The sequence below is a fragment of the Ruditapes philippinarum genome, unplaced genomic scaffold (assembly GCF_026571515.1).
Source record: "Ruditapes philippinarum isolate M1 unplaced genomic scaffold, ASM2657151v2 ctg3445_1_1_1_1, whole genome shotgun sequence".
Lineage (NCBI taxonomy): Eukaryota > Metazoa > Mollusca > Bivalvia > Venerida > Veneridae > Ruditapes > Ruditapes philippinarum.
In genome coordinates, this window is record NW_026866545.1 from 217,227 (window position 1) to 244,838 (window position 27,612).

The window sequence follows — 27,612 nt, forward strand, 5'->3', positions numbered from 1 at the left end:
GATTGATTTACACAATTAAATAGAACATTTTCAAATTGTAATTGCTTACTAATGGATAGATAGATACACAATAACTTTGTTTTTTACTCCTATTTCGTACTATATTTTCTACATAGATTAAAAGTCGATTTACTAATTTTACAATCCTATTGGACAAAAAGGACTTTAAATTTTCAAACAGGAGTATACTTTTACATAAATTAAATGTTGCATATTAATTCATATATTGTCGTTAACCTCATACGTAAGCATTTAAAGATATACACATATGTACACTGCTGTTTATGCATATTGTCATACATTATTGATGTGTAACATTTTACCACAGCTGTTACTTTACACTGCCCATGATTATAATTTAAATTAAATACATTCTATATCCTTGAACGTCATCTTTTGCATGATAAATCAACTAGAAAAAAAAGAGAAAAAGGAATTTCTGACATGCTCACATTGAAATATTTATGTTAGGTTTAGAAATTGAATGTACTTAAAGGGACTCCAATGAGGTCTTGCAGGGACTCGAGATTTTTGTACCATTTGATGTTGGTGTTGACAAATAAGGTGTGCACAAAGTATCAATTCATTCGTTCACTGTTGCTTTTAATAACAAAAAATAAAAAATAAAAAGAAAGAAACAGCACTTAACTCTTTTTTACTCAAGTCTGAATGTATAGGTGTATTTCTTATTAATTTATATATTTTTCCTTTTAAAGTATACGTATCAGTTGATTAACTATGTAAGAATTGATACTTTTTTGATCATTTTAGTTATAAGCTTCGAATACATTTCATTGTTAACAGCAAAGGACTTAACATATCAATTTTAAACATGCATGTACATATTTTCATTTTAAAAATAAAGGTTTCATTTTTGGCCCTATTTTCAATATAACCGCAATAATTTTTATTACATTGTCTTTGTCAAAGGTTCAATATACTTCAATTAGTACGTTAACGGGCATATTGATTTACTTAATATACTTAACTTTCTTTTATTTAGGTCATAACACTCTATTAAACAATGACTTTTGCTACCATAAAATGTATATGATATAACCAAAAGTTTATTTGTAGAAACAGTTCATTAAATCATTTGGAAGATTTTCAACTATTTAGAGAAAATGTCGACTCTTCTTAATCACCAGGTGCAAATATACATGGTTTTTATTTATTAAAAGATGACATTCTGGTTTGCTCCATACATATATAAATTGCTATAATGCGAGAACAAAGAAAAATGTGAAATATCATCTTTGCACGAATTATTCATTGACTCCTTGTTTGTGATAATCATTAAGTAATAGAAAGAGCATCGAAACACGAGGTTATCTGATTTGTACGAGGGGGCGTAGCCCCCGAGTATAAATCAGATTGCCGAGTGTTTTGATGTTCTTTCTCTTTGTATCATATCAAGCATAAAAACACGTTCCCTGTTGTCACAACATGAAACCCCAGAAAAAGGTTACCAATGAACGAGCATCTGAATATGATATTTCTGTAGCTTTCCCTTTCTCTGCCATCACAATAAGTACACCGCGGCAAAATGAGCCAATGGAGCATGGTCTGGAGTGCGGGTTACTAATACCTGCACTCCAGTTAACGCACTGTGCATGTATATACGATTTAACTCTGACACATTTTCAACAGAAATCTCCCCAAACTAAGATACAAGATAAACTTTGAGACTCCATGTACAAATTTTCTGTTAGATTAAAAGGTTATACATTCATAATTATGTGTAAGTATGTTATTAAAAAAAAAGGATGTACACGCCATATTACCCTACTAACCATTAGAAATGTTAAAATTTCAATATTCTTTTCATAAAAGGTTTACTAATGTTATGGTTTTGGTTCGTTGTTTATCTAGGTTACAGGAGCTGGAGTGAATATATCAAAAGAAACGGAAGTTTCACATACTTTATAGTTTATCGGTCGAAAACTAGGACTACTTAAAATAATAATGATGATAAAAGAATGTCAAACTACATGATTATTTATACGATACATTGTTATTTAAAGAAGAAGTTAATTACATGCATATGACATAATGGGAATTATATAAATATAACTGAGATCTATATGATTTAAAGATTTATAATTATCAATAAAGACAAGAATAACGTTTCTTAAATGAAAAATTAGTTTCTGACTGATTAGGTATGATGGGATTTACTTAAACGATATACAGTACATATAAATAGATTTGATATCTCGTGCATATCATCTTTTGAAAGGTTTCTATTAAGGTTCTACTAATAATGATCACGGGTTCAAAATTTGCCATTGGCAATCTCAGACACGCATACATTTTTGTTAGCTCGACTTTTTCGGAAAAAAAGCGATTGCTACAGTCATATTGACGTTGACGTTGTCGTTGCCGTTGGCGATTGGTCAATTTTATTTTATTTCTCAAATGATAGCCTTCATACTTGGACACAACAACCCTTTGAACAAGACCTTCAAGTTGACCAGACTGAACTTGACGCACCAATGACATTGACATTCAAGGTCAAGTATTTGAATATTGCTTGATTTTATTTATAATTGGCTATAACTGTGTTATTTATGAATGGATTGTCTTCAAATTTGATCTTTTTCTATGATGTTTACATACTTGAGCACATCTACCGTCAAACAATGACTCAAGCAGATGAACCCCAATTTGACCTCAAATTGAAATGACATTGAACTTGACACTCAAAATATTGTAAATTCACAGTTTTTGCTTTAATTTACAATAAATTTGTAAGAAATAGTAGATTGTCTTCATACTTGGGGACATAAATCTATGGGAAATGACATAAAGAAGGTTTAATGAAACTTGACCTTGCCTTAATTTGGCCTTGACACTTGAGGTCAAATTATTGAATATCGCAACAAGTGAACTTATCTTTGTTATTTATTTATGGGTTTGATTAATACTTGGGAAAAGAACACTTATGACGAAGATGACACGTAAATTTCTTCAAATAAGACATTGACCTTTATATGAACTTGACTGTCAATGTCAAATATTGCATTCATCTTATATTATAATAACTTTGTTACTTATTTTCGGATTTGATATAAACATAGACAAGAGAAATCTTTCGACAAAACCGATATGTTAAATACTCTTAAATGACACTGACCTTTAATTTACATTTACCTTCAAGGTAAAATTAATGAAATTTGCTTAAATTATTTACAGATTTGAGTAATACCTGGACAAAAGATCTTCAAAAAACATTCATGTTGAACTATTCAGATATGATCTTGACCCTTGATTGACCTTCAACGTCAAATTATTGACCTTTAATTAAATTGTTATAACTTGTTACTCATTTATTATATATGGATTTTGTTCATTCTTGGACAAAAGATCAACCATTACAAAACTGGCAATGATGATTTATTCAAATGTAACATTGACCCGTCAAGGCCAAATATGAAATTTGATAGTATTCTTTACTGAAATAGTATTTGTTCAATGTGTTTGACCTTCAAAGAAAGAAAAAGTCGAGAGGGATCCCCGTCTGGTGGCTCTTTTGATATAGTTTAGGTGAAACATGGTCTACTAGACCTCCATCAGATTTGCCCAAATCATTAACTATGGTCTGCACACAAGACATACTTGGATAATGAACATTAGCATTTTACTTTTTAGACATCACAAAATTCTGGAAACAAAGTGATCCCTCGGCAGCATTAATCAGGTCTTGTATTATAATAAAGGCTAATTGGTCCCTATAAGGTCTATTCTATGACCATACGCCGCTTTTATGGAATAGAAAGGTTCCATTATAACTGCCTTATGGAAACTGTTTCTAAATTCCAAATTTTATTATTTCATTTTTAATTTTGAATAATGCTTAAGCCGGTGCTAGGGTGCTTATACTTTCAATTCCCGTCCATGATCAGGCTAAATCGTTAAAATGGATCACGTTATAAGTGGAATAGACTTATAGAGAGAAAACCTTTAACCGATTTACATGTACATTAGCTGGTATTTTATGCTCTTCGACTGATTATCCCTCATGTACAGACTCAATCAAACCGAGTCTGCAATTCGCTTGTAATTTTGTTGTGATTAATGCTTCCGAGGGATCACTTTGTTTCCAGATTTTTATGTTATTAGTAATTAATCGGAAAAGTACCGGTATCGGAGTTGTTTGCGTGGGCGACATGAATAGATTCTACTTCTTTCAGCGTTTATCTGACCCGTTACGGAAATTTCAAACTTGGGTTCAAAATAACAATAACTTTTTTATTTACTATCATTCAAGTAGGCGTTTCATTGTATAAATTTTTCAACTTCCTGTTTCCCAATATTTTTGTTTAACTTCATGGCAGCCCTAGAATGCCATCAGAAGGTTTAATATGGCATGTAAAGCATTATCATGATCGAAGGAGTTTAAATACATGTACATGTATATACATACACAAATAATGAAAAGGCATACAATTATTTGAAGATTAGGAATGTATTAGTATTTAATCATAGAATTAATGAACTATTATAAATGTATAAGAATTTTTTATATATCTTAACTGTTGTAGTTTATATTAAAGTGGCTATGCAGGGATATATTTCATGAACATTGTATTTAGTTGAACATTTCTTTTAAGGACAGAAAATTGATTTGAATGAAACACAACCCCTTTCTGCATTAATTATGAAATAAGTTTCCTTTGCGTCAGATAAATTGCCAGGTTAAGTGCATATACAATAGGATATTTGTTAATTTGTTTGTTTGTTTTCTTTTTCCATATAAGTTTACGTGTATTTGATTTGGTATACATAATGCAAAATCAATGTAACATTTTGAAAAGACGGATTTGTATTAAATAATATTAAATATTCGTCCGTTGTTTTATTGACACCAACACTATTTATTATCATAATTTGAGTAATCCCAACAGAAACTAACATTGACGTGTATATTATTAATAGCTTTGAAATATCCCGGTTATCTTAAACATGCACATAAGCGGCGCAATATGCAAATAAGATGTGATATTTTCATGCTAGAAAACAACAGGCATTCATTGTTAAATAAAAAGAACAATCTATAAACACAATTGCTTGGTATGCTTTTATACACTGTAGTCAATTTCGGATATATTTAGTATTTGTTCAGTTTTTGTTTGTGGAAATGACAGCCTTTCACCAACCATTATCATTTGTATGTACGAATAATGCTCATATTGAACGCGGATTTAAAGACGATAATGTATATCAGTCAAATTCGATGAAACAATTGGTTATATAAGGTATGTCAAAATATTTCTCACATTGTTAAATAGTGTAATCCGATGACTTGTATGGGTAGATGCTTTCTTTTTGGTATTTCCTGCCAAAGATTCCTACCGAATGTCCTACCGAACGCTTTAAATACTTTAACCGATATTTCCACCCTCTTACAAACAATGAAGTACATTCCTCATAAGACAATACAATCATTGATAGAGATTAGTGAGAGATGCGCGATGATCAGACTTTGCAGATGTGCGAAGACTGCAGACAATCAGGTCAGTCAATATTTTCACAGAATATGTCTATGCTCTGAATTCTAAATCGATAAATCGTCTATTGTTGCATTAAATCGTACAATTGGAGAAGGAGTATTTGTTATTTATTATAACGCGATCGTCTCCTTCCTTTCATTTACCAGTTTTCAATGTGAAAAATCGTCTTTCAAAAATGAGTTGGTTAAAGTTATAATTTGAAACCGGATTTATACGTAATTTATTTCTATGGTCTTCTGGGAAAATGCTTTCAACACATAATTTGAGGTTTCACTTTTTATTATCTACCATTAAAAAACTCAATCAAACCTAACCTGTGATTTACTTATTGATATGTTTTCTTAATCTTAATGACTTAGCGGCTTATTTAATACACTGAATACAGTTGTCTATAGTAGACTATAATTGTATTCTCTCTCTCTCTCTCTCTCCCGCCTCCCTCCTCTCTCTCCCCCTCTTGCTAATTGTAGAATGTTGAGAATAAAACAACCTTTTTGAGATGATGTGAAATTTCATATTTTCAAAACATATTTTTCATATACTTTATATCGTTATATCGTTTCTTTGGAAATTTTATGGTTTGATCATTAAAAGTGTCGTGTATCTATGTTAATTCATGCTTTGCAATTAAGAGTAGCTTTACTTTCCGAGATCAAAACAAAATGATGAAACTGCCTTTTAATAACCAGATTCACATACCACCAGTAAGGGCCATAGTTTTAATTATGAGCAGATAAATGAATTATTTTTTATAATTCTTTGTCACTCATTGAAACGATTAGTTAGTTATAAATTTATTATCTAAGTTAGCGTCATAAATGAAAATACTTTTCTCAATTTATCATATTTATTTAAGCTAATAAAACATGACGATTTGAATGTACTGTTTGAAGTAACATGGTTTACACTTTGATATTATTACCATTATCTGCTTGTCTTTTGGTAGTACTTTCTAGCGTGGTTTTCTTTTGGTCTTTTACTTACAGAATCATGCTTTTATTCTACATTTGTGGCTATATTATCATAAAATCATTGTTTTGTCCTTTCATTGTGGTACATGGCAACGCTTATCTAGCATGTTTATTTACTGTTAATAAAATTGTCAATTTAAATGCTTTTTTCATAGTTATTTTCGTTGTCCTTGTATTTTTTATGTAAGATAAACAAACTGATATGCCGATATCAAAGTTTTATACAATAGTTTCGGTTAAGCTGTTCTAAAGTAACAGATACACATTTTGATTATTTGAAAATTGTCTTTAGCTAATTAACTAAACACTTTTCATAAGGACTTTATTGTAACTGATAAGCATTCAGATATTTGGTGAATACCTTCCTACCACTTTAAACAGTTATTGTAGAAAAGTTTAAGTCGTCACAGATTATTCCTCATACGTTTCGACATACCTCAACGAATTAATATTATTTCAATAATGTGGGCATGAAATTGCCCCCACAGTCTAACTTCCTGTTTCGGTTGTAAAGTTAGGTAAGGTAAGGTTTTTTAAGGTAATGCTATTAATGCCCATGTGGTATTTGGTATCTGTTTGAAGCTAGTCGAGTAATAAAGTATTATCTAAAGAAAAAAAAAACGAACGATTTCACCTCATGTCTGGATATCAGCTCTTAATATGATTAGCAACTTGCTTTTTTATATGATTCTTTTCAAATAAAATGAATGGATAAATTGGATTTCAATTTTGTTTTACATTCACATCTTGTTCGTGACAATCATTTGGTACGACACAAAGGTACCAAGTGGGTATATGTACTTTTCTGAAAAACATATTAATTTTTGCATGATTAACCGATAAAAACTTAACCCTTGTTTTATAAGTGTAAATGTTACAGTTGTTTGTATTTAACAAACTGTTGAAGATAAGTATGGACATAATTGTTACTTTACAATATCAAATGTCTTTATCTGTTACTTGAAGAAGAAGAAGAAATGAATATTTGATTACTTTACGATACTGTAAAAATGGGCACTAAAGTTGACACTGTATTTTGTACAATAGAAAGAATGCATTGATAATCATGAAAGGTCTAAGTATGATAAAAGAGAGAAATATCATAAAGAATCTGTTAAAAAGGTGTGATAAAACAGTAAGACAATATGTGTGGGTGTACGTATGCGCCCCCTTTTGGTATTTCCTGCCGACATTTTTCCTTTAAATGATGGAATTTGTTTCTTGTTCTTTAAAAGGGGATTCTCAGTCCGGACAATAATCATTATAAAACATGTTGTGCTTAAAAGACACGATTCAGTGATAAGCAGGTTAAACCATATTATCCAACGGTTTAAAGTTAATGTTTGCATAATTGAACAAAGTGTTAATTGTGACACTTTGATTGTTTGTTTAATTTATAATGAACGCTTTCTGACAAAAGTTTAATATTTAAATCCTGTGGATTTTTCTAAAAGATGACTTTGTAGCTGTAGCATTTCAAAGAACTTGTCAAGATTCATTTTAAGATCGGTAAGTTTGTTTTGTTGTTTGTTGGCAATTTGTTGCTGCAACTTATTTTTAAAGCTTATTACTGTACTCCTCTTTGTGAATCATTTAACAACTGAAGACTATGGAGAAACGATTTGGTAATAATCGGCAATCGAAACCGGAACATCTTTTTATGCACTATACTTGCATTTATTCATCAACAATCCTTACCATAGGCAAACTGTATACTTTGATAGAGTTAAATCGATATTAACAATGTAAAAACAACATAATACTTATAAATTTAATAAGGAAATTAATGTAATACAATAGTACAAATAATCTGCAGAATGTAGTAACTAGTCCGGAGAATATAGTATCAGTTTAAATTTGTCATTTTTTGTTTGTTTTACGTGCCCTGCTTCTTTTAGATGGTATATCTTGTCATTGGAGACTTCTTTTGAATCGATAATACATAAAACTTGTATCCAGGAAGATAAAGTTTATAACCTTGACCTGTTGGTATGAAAAGTGATTATCATTCGGGCAAGTGAGTGCATTCATACAATTTAATGTTCCAATTTTAAAGCTGCACGCCTCCAGGTGAGCAAAAATATTTCGATAAAATGAAACCTGGGGAAAATGCACTAAGATTTTAGGAAAGGTATAAAGATTAAAAGAATTCTGTTAAAATGTACATGTTATGTGCGATTAATGACCGAATTTTCCAGTATGTACAACTATATTTCTACTGCGTTATTAACGCAGTAAGGACTATTTTTGCACATTTTGACCTCTTTATAGTAATTTACCTAGGTTGTTTGCCATTGATAATGTGTAAATTGCATTCTTTTGGTAACTTTACAATAATATACTGTTAACTACATTTTCAAATTTTCAAGAAAATTAACATGAATCTGGAGGTGTGCTAGTTTAAAGCTGAGTTAATCTATCACAAGAATTCAGCAGGTTAAACACTGTAAGAATATAGAAAAGGAAAGTTTCACTTGGTGTTCTTTCTGAAAAAACTAATATTGAAATTATGACAATTATTTCTATTGACAACCACTGTAAATAGGCAGGACTGTAGCTAGATGATATAGACTGTCAAAATAATCACACTTTTAAATGCCCAAAGTTGAAATTATGCAAAAATTCGTGATAAATGCACGACAGTAACTAAATACTCGTACATGTAGTCATTTTAAATATTTGTTATCTTTTTTTTACCTGAATACATAATACTCTCTATAATAATACGTAAACATGTATGTGTTATCTGATAATATCAAAAAGGGTTAAATTACCTAGATAGACCAAGAGATAGTTGTCCATCCAGGCGCACCGAAAGCTGACGTTCCTTTTATCTTACATTATATGTAATTACAATTACATCACAACCGTTAGTGTAATTTATAATTTCCATCCTGAAAGACTACCCATTTTTATGGTTTTTTTTCGATATTGCAATGGAAACATTGATCTCTCGGGAATTTTCTCCTTTTCAAATATATCTCAAGATGTTTTAATGTAAAGTGAGTTTAACAATACAAAATACTCTGTTAAAGACTAGAAGAATTTTTAATTGGAAAAGTGTGGGGCGAATTTATAACTCTTGGTGTCATGCTCTAAGTGTCTTATACTGAAATATACGCATTCGCTTACATTATTAATAAAAAAAGCCTACATATTCTCATTCGGCTGCAAAGCAGACTGACAAAGTGGCATGATTTACTGTGGAATGACACGATTAATTTTGCGAGTATTGAAAATTATTGCAATGTAAATAAAGCATTCACATGCGTATGCTAATCATATTTGTTCAAATTTTCTTAACATCTTTTTGTGCAAAAAACATTGTTTTTTTCACATTTTTGTCCATTCGACGAATAATATTTTCTGATCTCCGTAAAAAATAATGGATTGCCCATCTGGTTGATTTCCTGTAATGAGGTAGCTTTTTCTGACTTCATAATATTTAACCAGACCAAAAAGAACAGACAATGATGACTATCGTATTCATCGTCCATCTATTTAAAGGGGTACTGCATCAGCGCAGTGTCCGTATATGGATATAGTATATTCCAGATGTTGTAATTTTTGCATTACTTATTATTCCCTCTCTATTACCCGTACAGACGTATTTTTGAATTTACACTCGCGTTAAAAAAGATACGCGGCGAATAAAGAAATAAAAAGACGAAACCACTGCGCTTAATACAAATGTGACGTTACTGAATTTGGCAATGTGTATGGACGCTTCCACCTTTAACATTTTTCTAATATAGAGTTTACCCAACACATTTGCTGACTTATACACTTGTTTACACGCAATATTTTATTATACACATTTGTAAGAGGGAAACAAGTTGAAAATCGAATTTAGTGTAAAAAAGGGACAACTAAACACTGTGCTTATGGTACATGTAGTTCTAATTAAGTGACTCCAGATATTCTGACAGGCCAGGAATGGAACGTTTTTTCATACGATTTCCGCAAAATAAAAGGACGCCGAAGAAATGCACTCACTTGCCAGCCCTTCCCCCAAAAACCCACAACATTATTAGTTATTTAGAAATAATAACACAAGAATTTGCCGATGAATTTAGGGGCGTGGTATATTTATAATAATTTAAAATTTGAACGGAAGTCAAAATACTAGATCTACTATCACATTTTGCTTCTTTTATGACAAACCATATCACATTCATCACAACTTTCTTCAGGTAACATTTGACTTATTCCTTGCCATTTAACCAGGTTTCCTATGCAGCCATTTTACGCTTGCGTAAAACCTCACTTGTAATTATATTGATATGAATACATGAAAAAAAAACTTGTATGAAGAAAATCTACGGGCTTTAAAGTCTTTCCCTTTAAAAGCAACGTTTGGTGTCTATAAAGATTATACAAGACAAAAACTATGGCAATACATTATTAAGGCATATCCATTGTTGACTTCACGATGTTTAATTTGGCTAAATCTAATTTCAATGAGAAGATATCAAAAAGCAAACATATTATTGTTTGTTATTTTCATTTATAACATTAAGCTTTTTAAACAAATTATAAATTTTAAACTTCTTAAGAAAAATCGTATTATGAAACGTCCTTAAAAGACAAAAACGATATTTTCTTTCCACTTATGCTTCACGAATGGTACGGTTTACTTATTGATTAAGCCATTTTAACTGCAAAGTAAATCGAAATGACCTTGCATCTTTAATTCATTTTCACAGTTTTCATCGCGGCGATTTTAACAATTAAAAACTATCGTTTTTGCTTAAAAATTCTGAACAAAGGTAATTTATCAGCAGGCCACTCTAAAAAACTTATTTTAAAATTTCTTCATAATTTGATTTTTTACAGTTTTGGAACAAAAAGGTTGTGAAATCGAAGAAATTATCGGGAATATTATTGTACACTCCGGGTTTCATAACAAAATTTGATTTCAATCTGCTTAAACCTAGATGTCAATAATACTGTATAAAAATAGGACAACTGTTGTTTAATACGTTCAAAAACATTTCAAGCAATTACACAATGGCAATAAAGGAGTCAAAGGCCGGGCGTATGTGCTTTCCAAACATTATCATTTCAAATGGTTTCTACCTCGCATTAGGGAAAGAAGTTATAAACGGGCTTATGCAACAGTAAACAAAAAAAAAAATTCGGGTTCTATTAAAAAAATGTTCGTTTTTATTGATACTAGAAAACGGAGTGTCTAATCCGGGTTTTTACTGCTATATCTAAATTTATGTTTAATAAAATAAAAAAAGCTTTGATTTTATATAGAAAATCTGGGCTTAAAAGTACATAACAACACTTAAACGAAAAACGAGTTTTAAATTTTATACAAGAAAATAATGACTCCTAATATTTGTGGCACAGTTTCAGAAATTCTATTAATAGCATGGTACATTTCATTCCAATTTGGTTGAAATATTTCAATGATTAAATTACTATATAATGGCTATAAAATGGTATTGATTTAATTGTGATGACTGCAATTAACAAAAAAGCAAAAAACGAGGTATCAAGTTCGCAGTTCCCTCGTGTATACAATACATTTATAAAACAATAAAGACCTTAATCTAAACTAAAAGCAAAGATTATCAGTAAATAGCTCCGAATACCCTTAACCGAATTATACTTTTGCGTAAATTATTTGAAACGTCAGCAATTTGATGCAAATGTTTTAAATATTTCATTTTGTTAAAGGGAAAATACACGAGTTACTTCTCTTCTAGAACTCACTGGTCGGATCCCTCACGTAGTGTACGGTTTTCTTAATTGATTAAGGCAAATGTCTTAACTGCGAAGGGTGTTAAAAATAGGAATTGGAGCCTTGCTTCTTCATATTACATTTCACGTGCACGGTTTTCATGTGTACGACGGTCGTGAAATGTTGTCTACAATTAGAGTATTTTTATTATGTGTTTTTGCTAAATGCGTGACCTCTTTTTCATGGTAACTTGCACCCGGTCAGTGCCTCAAACACACTTTTATTTCTATAAATTTCATTCATAATTTGATGTTTACTGTGGGAAACAAACAAGGTGTTTTAGTGCTAAACGAGGAAATATCTGCCACAGTCCGATCGCATTTTGTACAACCCATGTACATAGACAAACATTTTATTTTCAGATTGTTATACTATTAGATATACACATTAATCAATAAATAATAAAAATATTAATCAATATTTAATGAAAAAAAGTCAAGTTAACCAACAAAGTGGTTAAAATAAATATGTAGCACAATTGGCAATAAAGGAAGTCGACAGTAGGGCGTGTGTGCTTTAAACATTATTCATTTTCATGTTTCTAAACCTGCTTAAGAAGGAAGTTATAACGGCCTATATTGATAAACAGTAAACAAAACAAAAACCTACATTGTAGTACTTAACGTGATTGTTCTGAACAAAACATAATTTCTTATTATGATAACTAGTAAATGAACACTTTGCCAATCCTGTGCTGTCGCTTTAAATTGATTTTTAGTCTGCTGAGTAAAATCTAAATTTAAATGCATTTAGATCTCTGTTATAAATTATTTTGGATTTATTTGAATTCAATGGGTTTATCTGTGCATCCAACAACTAACGCACCTAAAACGAGTATTTAAAGCAAAATTAAATGATGCACGTCCGCCAATTCTATTTGTAGATATTGCAAGTTTCCCGAAATTCTATTTATAGAAATGATTATCATGTTGAAGCGGGGATTATTTGAGTTGATCAGTGCATGTCAATAAATGATGTATGTATTAATTATTCTATTATTTTACTATGCTTTATGCAAAGCTACTTTAATTGATTTGAAATTAAAAGTGATGCTGCAACTGTATAAAATAAACAACTTGACCTAGTATCCTAGATTAAAGGGGTTCAAGTTTTAATCTAGTTTTAATTCAAGTATTTAAATATGTCTTCAAAGTTCATTCATTCTTGTTTTTCAATATGTTTTCTTTTGTTATTCATGCAATATAATAACCATATACATATTGACAAAATAATATGAGAAATATATGATTTCTGTATTGCATGAATAACAAAATAAAACATACTTAAGGTCACCAATGCAACTTGTACTTGTGTTTATATACTATATACATGTATTTCGTTTTGATTTTGCACATATCGAGATTCATTATAATTGGAATGAGGGTTTAAAAGGGTTTAAAGCATAGTAAAACTACGGACAGGTGAACAAATACAGTTACCTCAAATTAGTATAAGCCGCAACTATAAAGGATTACAGACACTAATAGGCTCCAATAAAAAATCAGCTTTTTATTATTTTTATTCTTCACTACATAGTATAACACATCTTTTTTCAAATATTAGAAAATTTCTGCATCCAATTTAATTAGTATTATTGTTTTTAGTTCCACATCTCTTCTTTGCATTTTTGCCCAAATTTCAATCACCAAGGCATATTTTGAAGCATTATTTTTCGCACATGAAATAATTGTATTTTGAAGCATTATTTTTGTGCATATGTACTAATTTTTTGTAGTAATAATCTATGTTTTTGTTTTCATTTTGACCTTTACATCTGACAAATGACATTAAGTAACATGTGATCATTGATTTTAACCACTTTGTTCATCTTAAAAAATGCATGAACATAAAATAGCCTCCTCTTTTCACAGACTCAAGAATGACATATCTTTTCCAACAACTAAAACCAGTGACCATAAGTTAAAAAATCTTATAACTCTAAAATACTTTACCGTTTAGATTTTTAGCTATTACAGTTTGAATTGTTGATACCTTCGGAATTTTGCTTGGTTAGATTTTCTAACTTGCATGCAAAATTTTTTCTATGTACATTTTTTTCTATATATGTTTTTTAAACACAACTGTTACATTTTCTTTTCATATCTTGGCTAATTCCTTGGGAAGCAAATATTGACAACACATAAAAAAACTCATAAAATAGTTCTGCGGCCTGGACTGTGATTCAAACCGCGGACCTTTCACGTCCTAAATGATCATGTTAACCCTGGAACACAGCTGCCAATTTAAGAAAAAAGTTTCAAAAGGAAAGCAATGATTCTAAATTTAGGATTTCCATTAGTGTTTGTAATCCTTAATCATACACATCGCCTTTATTGTGTCAAACAATATAATATGTAATAATATAATCTTTTTTTTTATGAAAAAAATGAAGTTGAAAATAGTAAAGTCAGCCATTTTAAATATACGGTGATCAATTTCTTTATTAATCAAGAAGTGCACACGCCATCTATGTATCTGCCATTGCATTTTTTAAATCATAGAACATGCATAATGTTATATTAATTATACTTTTCTTAACTATTTTTGGGGAATAGTAGCAACTTTCATTGTTGCTTTATTATTGCCTTTAATCTTTTTATTTCCGTCTATAAATAGTGTAAAGTTGTAAGACCGTATTCAAAAAGCTTTAATTCAGACAAATAATTGTTATCATGAATCGTTTTTTGCTTGTGTCATACAGGTTAACTTTATTGCTTCACAAATCTCTATCAATGTAAACATCTTTACAATGTATACGAAATTGAAATATCGAATTAAACTCGTATTTAAAGAAAGCTATTCTATTTAGATCTGCTTTAGTTCACAAAATTGCATTTAAACAAGGAAATAAAAAGGTTAAATTGAAAGTGTTATTTTGGAAGACACGAACTTTATGAAATGTAATGCAAAACACAGGTAGACGTTTATATTTGTCTTAAGGTGTTCTGATAATCTTGAAACAGTAGCCAATAGTTTTAAGAGGAATTCAGTTATTATAATTATAAAGCTTAAACGAAATTTATCCTTTAACAATTGTATTTTAGGGTTTCAGGTATGTTTGCCGTCTATTGCTCTTTTTTTATCAGCTCTGCGCTAGTACAATACAGTTGCGACACGAAATAAGATAAAATAACCAAGCTATTATTCCCGGAAACAAAATATATTGGATTAATAGAACATGACAGTGTTAAATAATTTCAAAATCAAAGTAATTCCAAGTTTTTCAGAGAGATTGCTATAACGCTAATATAATCTTTATATTCTGGAATTTATGTACTTTGTGAGTGGGTCAAACTTGATTAAATGTACGTAACTTAACTAAATTTATCCGTATAGTCTTAGCAAAATTCTTATTATATTGTATATAGCATTTTGCAGTACCATGTTGATATGATGACTATTAATCGCACGATGACAGTTTTACAGAGTTACTCATTAACAATACTTGACACTAACCACTTATCAAACAATAAGTTATGAATTAACTTACATGACACGGGATGTGATCCCGATAAATACAGTCCAAAAGTTAGCATTTAACTTGAAATAGCTTATTATGTATGATCAAAGCGTTTTAAAAATTCTAAAGAAAATAATGAAAATAGAAATAAAAAAGGCTCACGGTTGCAAACTTATGCATATTTTTATACAAGGTCATGACCTATCTTGATGAATCATAACATTAATGCAACTGATAAATTAATCAAGAAAAACTCTCAAGACTAATTGGACATTTTAACTTACCATGTACCTTTGTAATTTGAATGAAAACTTTTGTATAACCTTCTATATTTTAATTAAGATGTTTTAATTAGTATGTTTCCTACAGTAACCGACTCCTCCTGATAACCATATTGCTTCATGCTACATAGAAAGTAGATATTGCGTAAAATTGTGTATGTTTAATGAATGAGATAATATGACAAATAATAATATAAAAGTGCTTATGTTACCTCTCTGTGACACCGTATAAATAGCATATCACACGTGTAGTGTGATATTAATTGTGAATATGTTGTATACAATGCTTATTAAACTTTTAAACTCTGAATATATTTTATATATTTTCTTCAATATTTTTTTTATCTAAACTAATTTTAGAGGCGTTGAGATCGATTGTTGCTATTTTTATTGCTATAACTTAATTTTATATAACAAAATGGTTTTAAATAGAGTAAACACAAACCAATATCCTCTTTGAGCTAAATAATTGTTATCAGAAACCATTTATTTGCCTGTTTCATTCGTTTATCTATTATCTTTATTGGTTCTCAAATATTTTTCCATTATAAACATCTTTTCAATGTATACGAAACTGAAATAACTTACACTTATATTAACAACAGGTTTTTTTAGGTTATAACATATTGAAACTATTTATTTGAAAGATAATATAGACGTTTATATTTGTCTTCATGTGCTGTCAGTTTACGAGGTGTTACTTTTATCTGTATGACATTGTCTATCTCGTTAAATAAATTCTTTATTATTATCATCATCATTATTATTATCATCATTATTATTATTATAATCCATGTGTGATTTTATCTTTATATGAGAGCTATGTTCTTAAAATGTGCACACCGGCGGTTTACTTAATACAGCTGTTGACTTGAATGTCACTGTTGACTTTGAATGCATCTATTGGCTTGAATACAGGTATTTACTAAAGTACGACTGTTGATTTGAATAAAACTGTTGCCTTTAATACAGCTGTTGACTTGTATACGACTATTGACTTGAATACATCTATTGATACAACTAATATTGACCAAATACAGTTGTTGATTTGAATACAGCTATTGTCTTGAATAAAACTGTTGCCTTTAATACGGATGTTGACTTAAATTTAGCTTTTGGCTTCATTACATCTGTAATATTAATGCGGTTGTTGACTTGCATAAACAACACTGTTGACTTAAATATAGCTTTTGGTTTTATAGATAGGGCCGTTACTTTTGGGTTCAATACAGCTTTTGTCTGTAAAAAGGCTGACACAATACACTGATACAGAGGTGGCACAGAGATGACATGTGTGGTTTTTATTTTGCGCACGAGATAGTATGTCGTGGCCACGAATTTCCAATGTCGTTGCCGAAAGTGGTCATGAGATAATTAAGTGGTGCGCACGAGATTCTATGTCGTGGCCACGAGTTACTGTGATAATTAAGTGGTGCTTACAAATGTCACCTTTGTGCTACCGTACCTGTCTGGCCGCTCGTCGGTTTTTCATTCTCCGCCCGATAACTTAAGATTCCTTTGATCCACAGTCTTCGTATTTGGTATTGAGATTTGATATGGTTAGTAGATGATCCCAATTGATTTTGAGGTCACTTTGTCAAAGGTCAGGGTCACAGGGGCATTGACTTTTAAAAGCTTGTCCGCCCAGTAACTTAAGATTCCTTTGACCGGCAGTCTTGATATTTGGTATTAAGATTGATCATGCTTAGTAGATAAGTCCTATTGATTTTTAGGTCACTGGGTCAAAGGTCAAGTTCACAGGGGCATTGACTTCAAAAAGCTTGCCCGCTTAATAACTTAAGATTCCTTTGACCCACAGGCTTTATATTTGGTATTTAGATTGCTCATGGTTAGTAGATGATCCCTATCGATTTTGAGGTCACTGGGTCAAAGGTCAGGGTCACAGGGGCCTTGACTTCAAAAAGCTTGACCGCCAAATAACTTAAGATTCCTTTAACCCACAGTCTTTATATTTGGTATTTAGATTGATCATGGTTAGTAGATGATCCCTATTTGAGGTCACCGGGTCAAAGGTCAAGGTCACAGGGGCCTTGACTAAAAAGCTTGTCCGCTCAATTGCTTAAGAATGTTAATATAATAAGCTTGTCTGCTCAAATACTTAAGAGTGCCTGCCCGCAGTGTATTAATTTTGACATTTTCACAATTGAAGCATGTAGAATACACAACTTAGCAATGCACTGGCTTAGTAACCTCAGATTTGGCAGGGAGGTTGTCCTTGAACTCTAAATGGCCACTGTTGATTCTGGTATGCGGGCGTATTCACGCCATGACAGTGGCAGTTCTAGTTTTGCTAAATGCGTGTTTCCTGTGTCATGGTAACACGCACCCTGTTCAGCGCTTTAAACACATTATCGATGGTCACTTTGTTTCTATAAAGTTAATTCATAATTTGACGTTTACTGTTCCACGCATTAAAGTATATTCTATTGACGTTTTGTCCGAAAACGTCATTTTTAAATGGCTTAACAAGCAGGTTTTAAATAGGAGTGGTTTTAGCGTTAAACGAGGAAATATCTGCCACAGTTCTATCACATTTTAAACAGCCCTCGTATCTATCCTACCATTTGGTTTTTTATTTGATTATTTTACAAATGTACTGTTAGATTGGCATGTCAATCGGTGTTATAATTTAAAGTCAAGACTTGACTTTTAAATGATTTCAACCAAGAACATAAAGATGTGCCACATTTGGCAATAAAGGAAGTCGACAGTAGAGCGTCTGTATTTTTTAACATTATTCATTTTCATGTTACTATTATGAAACATATGAGTAAGATCTACTGAAAAAGGAAGTTATAACGGCCTTTATTGATCAGCAGTAAAGAAAACAAAATGTCACCTACATAATGCAATTGTTCTTAAACAAACTAATGATTTCTTATTACGATAACTAGTTAATGACTAATGTGCCAATCCTGCGCTTGTTATGTGCTGATATTTTATTCTGTTGAGTAAAATCTAAATTTAGATACATTTTAAAATATAGTAACGATCTCTGTAATTTAGTTATTTTGGATTTATTTTGATTCACAGGATTTATCTTACGAGTATTTTACAAATATGCGCGTCCGGCAATGCTATTTGTAGATATTGCAAGTTTCCCGAAATTCTATTTATAGAAATGATTATCGTGGTGAAGTTGATTGTTTGTTTTTCGGATTAGTGCATGTATGTATTACTTACTCTATTATTTTACTTTGCTTTAAGCAAATTTACTTATTTAATTTGAAATTAAAAGTGATGCTGCAACTGTAGAAAATAAACAACTTGACCTAATGTCCTAGATTAAAGGGATCCACGTTTGAATCTAGTTTTAAATCAAGTATTTGAATGTGTTAAATAAGGGCAGACTTTGAAGTTCATTCTTGCCAGTTTTAAAACTGAATTAATTTGTTATTCATCCAATATATAATTATAAACGTAATGACAATTTTATTATTATGATTGTTTTTAGAACTTTATTTTTGCATATGAAATATTTTTTTTTAGAAATAATCTTTGCTTTTATTTTTATTTTGGACCTATACAATTGAGAAAGTGACTTTAAGTAACAAATGATCATTTCTTTTAACCATTTTGTACATCTTTAATAAAAACATAAAATAGTCGCCTCTTTTTCACAGGCTCAAGAATGACACATCTTTTCCGACATCTAAAACCAGTGTCCATGTGTAGGGCATCTGATTAATCTTAAATACCTTCTACGTTTAGATTTTTAGCTATTTTGATACATACAGAATTTGTTTGGCCAGATTTAAAAAAAAATCCTTCCCAATGCCCAGAAAAAAGTAATCAATCAACGAGCATCTGAATATAATATTTCTATCGCTTTCCCTTTTTCTGCCGTCACAATATGTAAACCCCAGCAAAAATGATCCAATCAATGGACATGCTCTGCAGTGCGGGTAACTAATACCTGCACTCCAGTTAAAGTACTGTGCATGTATATGTATACGATTGACCTCTGACACATTTTCAACAGAAAGGTCCCCAAACTATGATACAATTACAGCTATAAGGAAAATGTCAAAAGCAAACCAAATGGTTCTAAATTTAGAATTCCATTAGGTTTTGTAATCCTTTATCTCACACATTGCAAATACTATAATAAAAATGGGTGAAAAAGGCGATATATACAAGTTACTTTTGTCAGCGGCGTCGGCGTCGTTGTTGTCGGCGTCGTTGTCGGCGTCCCCTTAAGCTTGTCCGGAGCATATGCTAGTCACTATAAGTCGGACTAACTCCAATCTAGATATGCATGCTTCGTATAATGACCTGAAGTGCAGTGCACAAGAATCGTTACTCTGCACTTCATGATTTTTTAGTTATTGCTCTTTGTTAATTTTCATACTTTACTTTATTTTTGTCCGGGCCATTTCTCCTAAAGTATAAAAGCTATGGACTTGAAACTTCATAGGATGATAGATCTTATTAAGAAGAAGTACAGTGCACAAGATCCGGTATTCTTCACTTTTTACTTTTTGAGTTATTGCCCTTTGTTAATTTTAAGACTTTATTTTTGTCCTGGCCATTTGTCATAAATTATAAAAGCTTTGGATTTGAAACTTCATAGGATGATAGATCTTATTGCTAAGATGTCCAGTGCACAAAAACTGTCCGGGCCGTTTCTTCTAAACTTTAAAAACTATGGACATGAAACGTCATAGGATGGTTGATATCATTAAGATAAAGTGTACTGCACAAAAACCGGTACTCAGTACTCCATGATTTTCGAGTTATTGCCCTTTGTTTATTTTCTAACTTTTTTTCTTACAGCCATTTCACCTAAACCATAAAAGCTATGGACTTGAAACTTCACAGGATGATAGATCTCATTGAGAAGAAGTGCAGTGCACAAGAACTTTTTCTCTGCACTACATAAGTATTTGAATTATTGCCCTTTGTTTTTTTCTTACTTAATAGTTAATACACTTGTCCAGAGCACAACTTGGTCACTATAAATTTGATTGACTCCAAATGTGGTATGTTAGCTTTTTTCGTTGACCTGAAGTGCAGTGCTTAAGAATCCATCACAGAGTACTCCATTAGATCCGTCAGTGTAAAACTTTTCTATGGTATTTTTATTTTTGATAATATAACAGTTTTTTCAGTTCAAATGTCACTAAAATTAAAGGTACATGTACATTGTAAGAGCAGTGTTTCAGAAGAAAATGCTTAAGTGACAGCTATATTGTTCACAAGGCGACACATCCGACTCGCGGAATTCTGGTTTAAATCACAGAACATGCTTAATGTTATATTAAATATACTTTTCTTATTTTTGGGGAAATGGGCAACTTTCATTGTTGCTTTATTATTGCCTATAGATTATAATTTTATCCTCCATTGAAATAAGTATGTCTATAAATAGTGTAACCGTATTCAAAACGCTTTATCAGCCAAATAATTGTTATCATGAAATATTTTTTGCCTGTGTCTCAGGTTAACTTTATTGCTTCACAAATCTCTCTCCATGTAAACATCTTTTCAATGAATACGAAATTGAAATATCGAATTAAACTCGTATTTTAACCTTGTTTATGTTCACAAAATTGCATTTAAACAAGGAAATAAACAGGTTATATTGAAAGTGTAATTTTGGAAGACATGAACTTTATGAACTGTTATGTACATAAAAAACAGGTAGACGTTCACATTTGTCTCAAGGTGTTCTGATAATCTTGAAACTGTAGACAATAGTCTCCGGTCCTAATTCTATAATTGCATTTTCCATGTGTTTTTAGGGTTTCAGGTTTGGCGTCTGTTGATTATTGAAATATCAGGTCTTTACTAGTGAAACAAGATAAGATAAAATAAACAAGCTTATTAATCTCGGAAACAAAATATAGTGGATGTATACAATATGGCAGTGTTAAATAAATTCAAAATCAAAGTACTCCAAAGTTTTTCAGAGAGATTGCTATGGCGCTAATTTAATGTTTATATGGAATGAATGTACTTTGTGTAAACCTGATTAAATCTACGTAAATCAACTAAATTTATCCGTATAGTCTTAGCAAAATTCTTATTATATTGTATATAGCATTTTGCAGTACCATGCTGATATGACAATTAATCGCACGATGACAGTTTTACAGAATTACTCATTAACAATACTTGACACTAACCACTTCACTAAAAATAAGTTATGAACTGAATACTTACATGACACGGGATGTGATCTCGATAAATACAATTTAGCATTTAACTTGAAATAGCTTATTATGAGCAAAGCGTTTTAAAATTTCTCAAAAAAAAAAAAAAAAAAAAAAAGGAAATAAATAAAAAGGCTCACGGTTGCTAACGTATGCATATTTTTATGCAAGGTCATGACCTATATTGATGAATCATGACATTAATGCAACTGATATACTAACCAAGAAAAACCTTAAGACTATAATTGGACATTTTAACTTACCATGTACATTTGTAATTTGAATGAAAACTTTTGTATAACCTCCATATTTTAATTAACATATTTTAACTAGTATGTTTCCTACAGTAACCGACTCCCCCTGAAAACATCATTTAATAACCATATTGGTTTATGCTGCATAGAAAGTAGATATTGCGTAAAATCGTGTATGTTTAATGAATGGGATAATATAAGGATAATAAAGAAGTGCATATGTCACCACTCTGTGACACCGTATGAATAGCATTTCACACGTGTACTGTGATATTAACTGTGAATATTTATACAACGTTTATTAATCTTTTTTTAAACTTTGAATACATTTATTATATTTTCTTTAATTTTTTTTATTTAAACTAATTTTTAAGGCGTTAAGATCGATTGTTGCTAACTTAATTTTAAATTACATTTCAAATAGAGTAAACACAAATCAAAATCCTATTCAAACAGCTTAAATTGAGCCAAATAGTTGTTATCAGAAATCATTCATTTGCCTGTTTCATTCGTTATTATGTTTTTGGTTCTCAAATATTTTTCCATTATATAGAGGATATTTGTTTAGTTTAGTGTAAGATCGGAATATATTTCACCAAGTGAGCACCAAAAGGTATATTTCACGAGTGGCGCAGCCACGAGTGAAATATGAACTTTTGGTGTTCACAAGGTGAAATATATTTCGATCTTACACTAAACTAAACAAATTTTCTTTTTATTATATGCAAAGAAACGTTTTAAAAAGACATTTACGACGTCACGTCATTAAGTTGGTACCCAGTACTGTGCACGCTGGTATTTCAATTAAACAACGTAAGGGGCTTAAAATCAAAACAGTGAAATTATCAAAGTGGTAATTTCACTGTTTCAAACAGTGAAATTACCAGTTTTATATCACTGATATATTTCTATAAAATAGATAAATACAGAATCCCTAAAGAAAGCCCAACACGGCAAAATTGAAAATGTTGCAGGCTCGGTTTGATTAAGCCTGTTCATGGACGGTACTGGAAAGTGAAAGTTACCGTCCACGCCCCCTAAAAACCACCGAAAAGCATGTAATAGAAACATCTTTTCAATGTATACGAATCTGAAATATCGAATAATTTACAATTTCATTAACAAGGAAATTTTATGGTTATCGCATATTTGAAAGACATGAACTTTAAATATGATAGACATTTATATTTGTCTTCATGTGCTCTCAGTTAACGAAGTGTTAGCATTGTCTCGTTAAAAAAATCTTTATCATCATCATCATCATCATCATCATCATCATCATCATCATCATCATCATTAATATCATCATCATTAATATCATCATCATCATCATCATCATCATCATCATCATCATCATCATCATCATCATCGTCATCGTCATCGTCATCATCATCATCATCATCATCATCATCATCATCATCAATATCATCATCATCATCATCATCATCATCATCATCATTATTATTATTATTATCCATGTGTGATTTTATCTTTATCTGAGAGCTATGTTCTTAAGTTGTGCATAACAGACTTGCGTTTTACTTAATACATTTGTTGACTTGAATACATCTGTTGACTTGAATACATTTTTTGACTTGAATACATTTGTTGACTTGAATACAACTGCTGAATTGAATACAGATGTTGAGTTGAATACATCTGTCGACTTGAATACAGCAGTTGACTTTGTAACGTGCACCGAGCTTATACCTGTATGATACTAAATTTTCCTCTGGCTTCTTTGCCTTATGATTATTTGATTGAAGACCAATGATTTATATTGCTTAATAAATGTGCATGAATTACCAAATTGAATTAAATATATAGATATAATTTTCCTCGAGACTACCTTGTCTTTTAATTGAAAAACGAATAATGATTTCTATACCTATTAAACAATTTATTAAATTAATATCCTTTGAAATACTATTTATATATATATACGTTCCCTCTTTCTCGCTCTATATCTCTACTATTAAAATTATTCTTAATCTTCCTTTATTAATCTTTAATCCTTGCTTTCTTTCTACTTAATATTTCTCAGCCTTATCACAGCGCTATGCACTGTGCAACTAAGAATATAAAAAGTAGGTATAGCATTTAGGATTGTCGACTGTTCAACACGCTGCCAAAACACCAACTCTCAATTTCTCACATTCACCTGCCTTATATATTGGCTCGGGACTGCTTGCGCCCTCTAGTGTCTTCCATATCTTGCAAACGCTTGAATATTACTTCTATTGAATTAACTACTGCTTACCTTCTCAATATGCGTTACTTTTGTATATAATTACATGACTCGGGAACCATCGCCAAAATGAATATAATCTTACCTTTTCTACATTAAATAATATACCTGCAATGTTCTAAGGACTCCAAAATGAAAAGTAAAAGGTAATTAAATCAAGCAACATCATCAAACATATTTGATATCAACTTACGGGTACAATTTATGAGAATTTTCTTCTAAATCAATTTGTTTGGTTGAACACAAATGGCGTTTACTCATTAAGGGGAAGTAACTTTTCGATTTTCGCTACAACTTGAATACGGATGTTGACTTGAATATAGCTTTTGACTTGAATACAGCAGTTGACTTAAATGCAGCTATTGACTTGAATACAGCTATTATTGTTTAAATACAGTTGTTGACTTGAATACAACAGTTAATGTTGACCTGAATACAGCTGGTGACTTCAATACAGCTGTTGACTTCAATACATCTATTGATTTGAATACAGCTGTTGACTTGAATATAGCTGTTGACTTAAATATAGCTGTTGACTTGAATACAGCTATTGACTGCAATACAACTATTATTGACCAAATACAGTTGTTGACTTGAATACAGCTATTGTCTTGAAAACAACTTTTGACTTTAATACGTATGTTGACTTATATTAAGCTTTTGGCTTCAGTACAGCTGTACTTTTAATGCGGTTGTTGACTTGACTATACACCACTGTTGACTTAAATATAGCTTTTGGTTCTATAAAGGTTTTAACATAGATAGGGCCGTTACTTATGGGTTCAATACAGCTTTTGTCTTTAAGAAGGCTGACACAATACTTTTGACACTGAGGTGGCGCAGAGGTGACATGTTTGACATGTTTATGTCGTGCGCACGAGATACTATGTCGTGGCCACGAGTTACTTAGTCGTGGCCACGAGATAATAAAGTGGTGCGCACAAAATGTCACCTTTGTGCCACCGTACCTTTGTGCCACCGTAGTTTTGACATAAGTAGGGCCGTTACTTTTGAGTTCAATAGAGCTTTTGTCTTAAAGAAGGCTGACCCAATACAAATTTTGACATTAAAACAGATTTTGGCTTTAATACATGTGTTAACTTAAATTAAGATTATTATTTTGATATAGTTTGGGACTTTAATACAGCTGTTGACTTGAATACAGATGTCAACTTTGCGGTTGTTGAATTTTATAGAGATGTTGACTTAATACAAATGCTCACTTTATGTAGCTTTAACCTTTTATAAAGTTTTTGATTTTAGTACAGCTATTGAATTTTATTTTTGCTGATTTTATAACAACTGTTGACTTTACAACAGCTGCTATTTTTGATTTTAATAAAGCTTTTAATTTTGTCAATTCTAATTTGGTTTATACAGAAAATTTAAACTTATAAACATTGTACTCTTACTGGAAAAGAAAAAAGTTATACGTTTGGTGAAAAAACTTTAATTATTAAATGTAAGGAAAGAAAGAGAAATGTATACAAAGCAGTAAAATGTTTGATTAAGACCTTAGTAACTTTTAAGTGTATATGTTGGACTTTCGTATTTAATCAAAGGTATAAACACATGTCTTTATTACGTAACACTATAAGTAAATGATGGATATCATTTTACAACGTATTTGCTGAATCTCTATATCAAACATTTTAAGTCTAGATACATACAAGGGAACACCTGCCCCATCTATCTCATATTTTATCTTTCTGCACACAGATGCATGGCTTTTGCAAACAGAAATGCAATTTGTACATAAAATGAATAAAGCCTATTAATGGTAACCGAAACTTACTCCCGGAACAAAATATTTTTGATAAACAGAACATGGTAGAAATGATTTCAAAATGAAAGTAGTCTTCTCTAGTTCAGAGAATTTGTGATAAAGCCTTTTAATCGTATTTCATGGAACGGAAACATTGAAAACATAACTGGTTTAAGTTATTGATCATCGTTATCTGAAATCCTATAGGAGATAAAGAATTCACAGCTAGATGGAGGATATATAGCTGTTTTGATTATCTTACATTAGTGCTTTTATAGTTCGAAATTTTATTTGTGTTGATATAGTTAACATTGTTATAATAAACAAAACTTAACTATATTATTGTGAAATATTTTATAATAATTCGCACGAAATGGCATGAAATGATGTTTATTTATCACTAAGGAATGTCATTAATTTCATAAAAAATCTGTAAAGTGTTACTTAAGTAGATTTTAGTTATTCTCCAAGTTGTCAAGTTAAAACTATAAAGGCAAACATATCATGTCATTAAATTTGTAAAGATGATATATTTTTTACCAACCCCATGTAGTCTGAACGATAATTTCAAAAATGTTGATAATATACTGTTACCTGACAATAAATCATGTATAATTGACAATGAATTTTGAAATTTTATATCGGACAGGACAATTGGATCAAAACATATGAATTAAATGATAAAACAATAAACGTTTTACATTATTTCATACAGAGACAGAAAAAAAATCTACGGTCAAATATTGAGTACATTAAAATGCCTCAAATAATTATGTTTGAAATTATGTTGAATGTGTTTGATGATTTCATAGATAAAGTTTATCAATGTAACGTCCGAAATAATAACAATTCAACAATATGAACTATATCTAATGGAAGTGGTCGCCTAAGATTAAGTTTAATCTTTCTCTCAACTTAGGGATCGTGGGTTCGTGTCCCTATTGGGGTCTCGACCCTTTTCCCTCATATGACATCACTACTTTTAAGTTCATGGACGCAGACTTGAGAGTGGTTCACGTTCATCATAACGTAGCTTGTCTAAAACAAACTTAAATTTGTAAAAAAGCCTCAACATAATTCAACGAACTTACAGGACAGTCATCGTATGTTTAAATTGAAATCAGTACAGTCAATGGTTACGTACCCTGAGATCATTTTACTTAATCATAATTGATAAAGGATGTGTTTATAA

The 27,612-nt window shown here is 30.8% G+C and overlaps 2 protein-coding genes across 4 annotated transcripts in view; both read left to right on the forward strand.

Moving 5' to 3' along the window:
• Positions 1–27,612, forward strand: part of LOC132732832 (uncharacterized) — a 52,307-nt gene that overhangs the window by 16,149 nt on the left and 8,546 nt on the right. The window lies entirely within an intron of this gene.
• The window catches only part of LOC132732833 (uncharacterized), a 127,484-nt gene continuing 104,846 nt past the window's right edge, over positions 4,975–27,612 (forward strand). The window contains exon 1 of the mRNA XM_060719349.1: positions 4,975–5,516. The gene's annotated coding sequence lies outside the window, so the exon portion shown is untranslated. The remainder of the gene's footprint in view (positions 5,517–27,612) is intronic.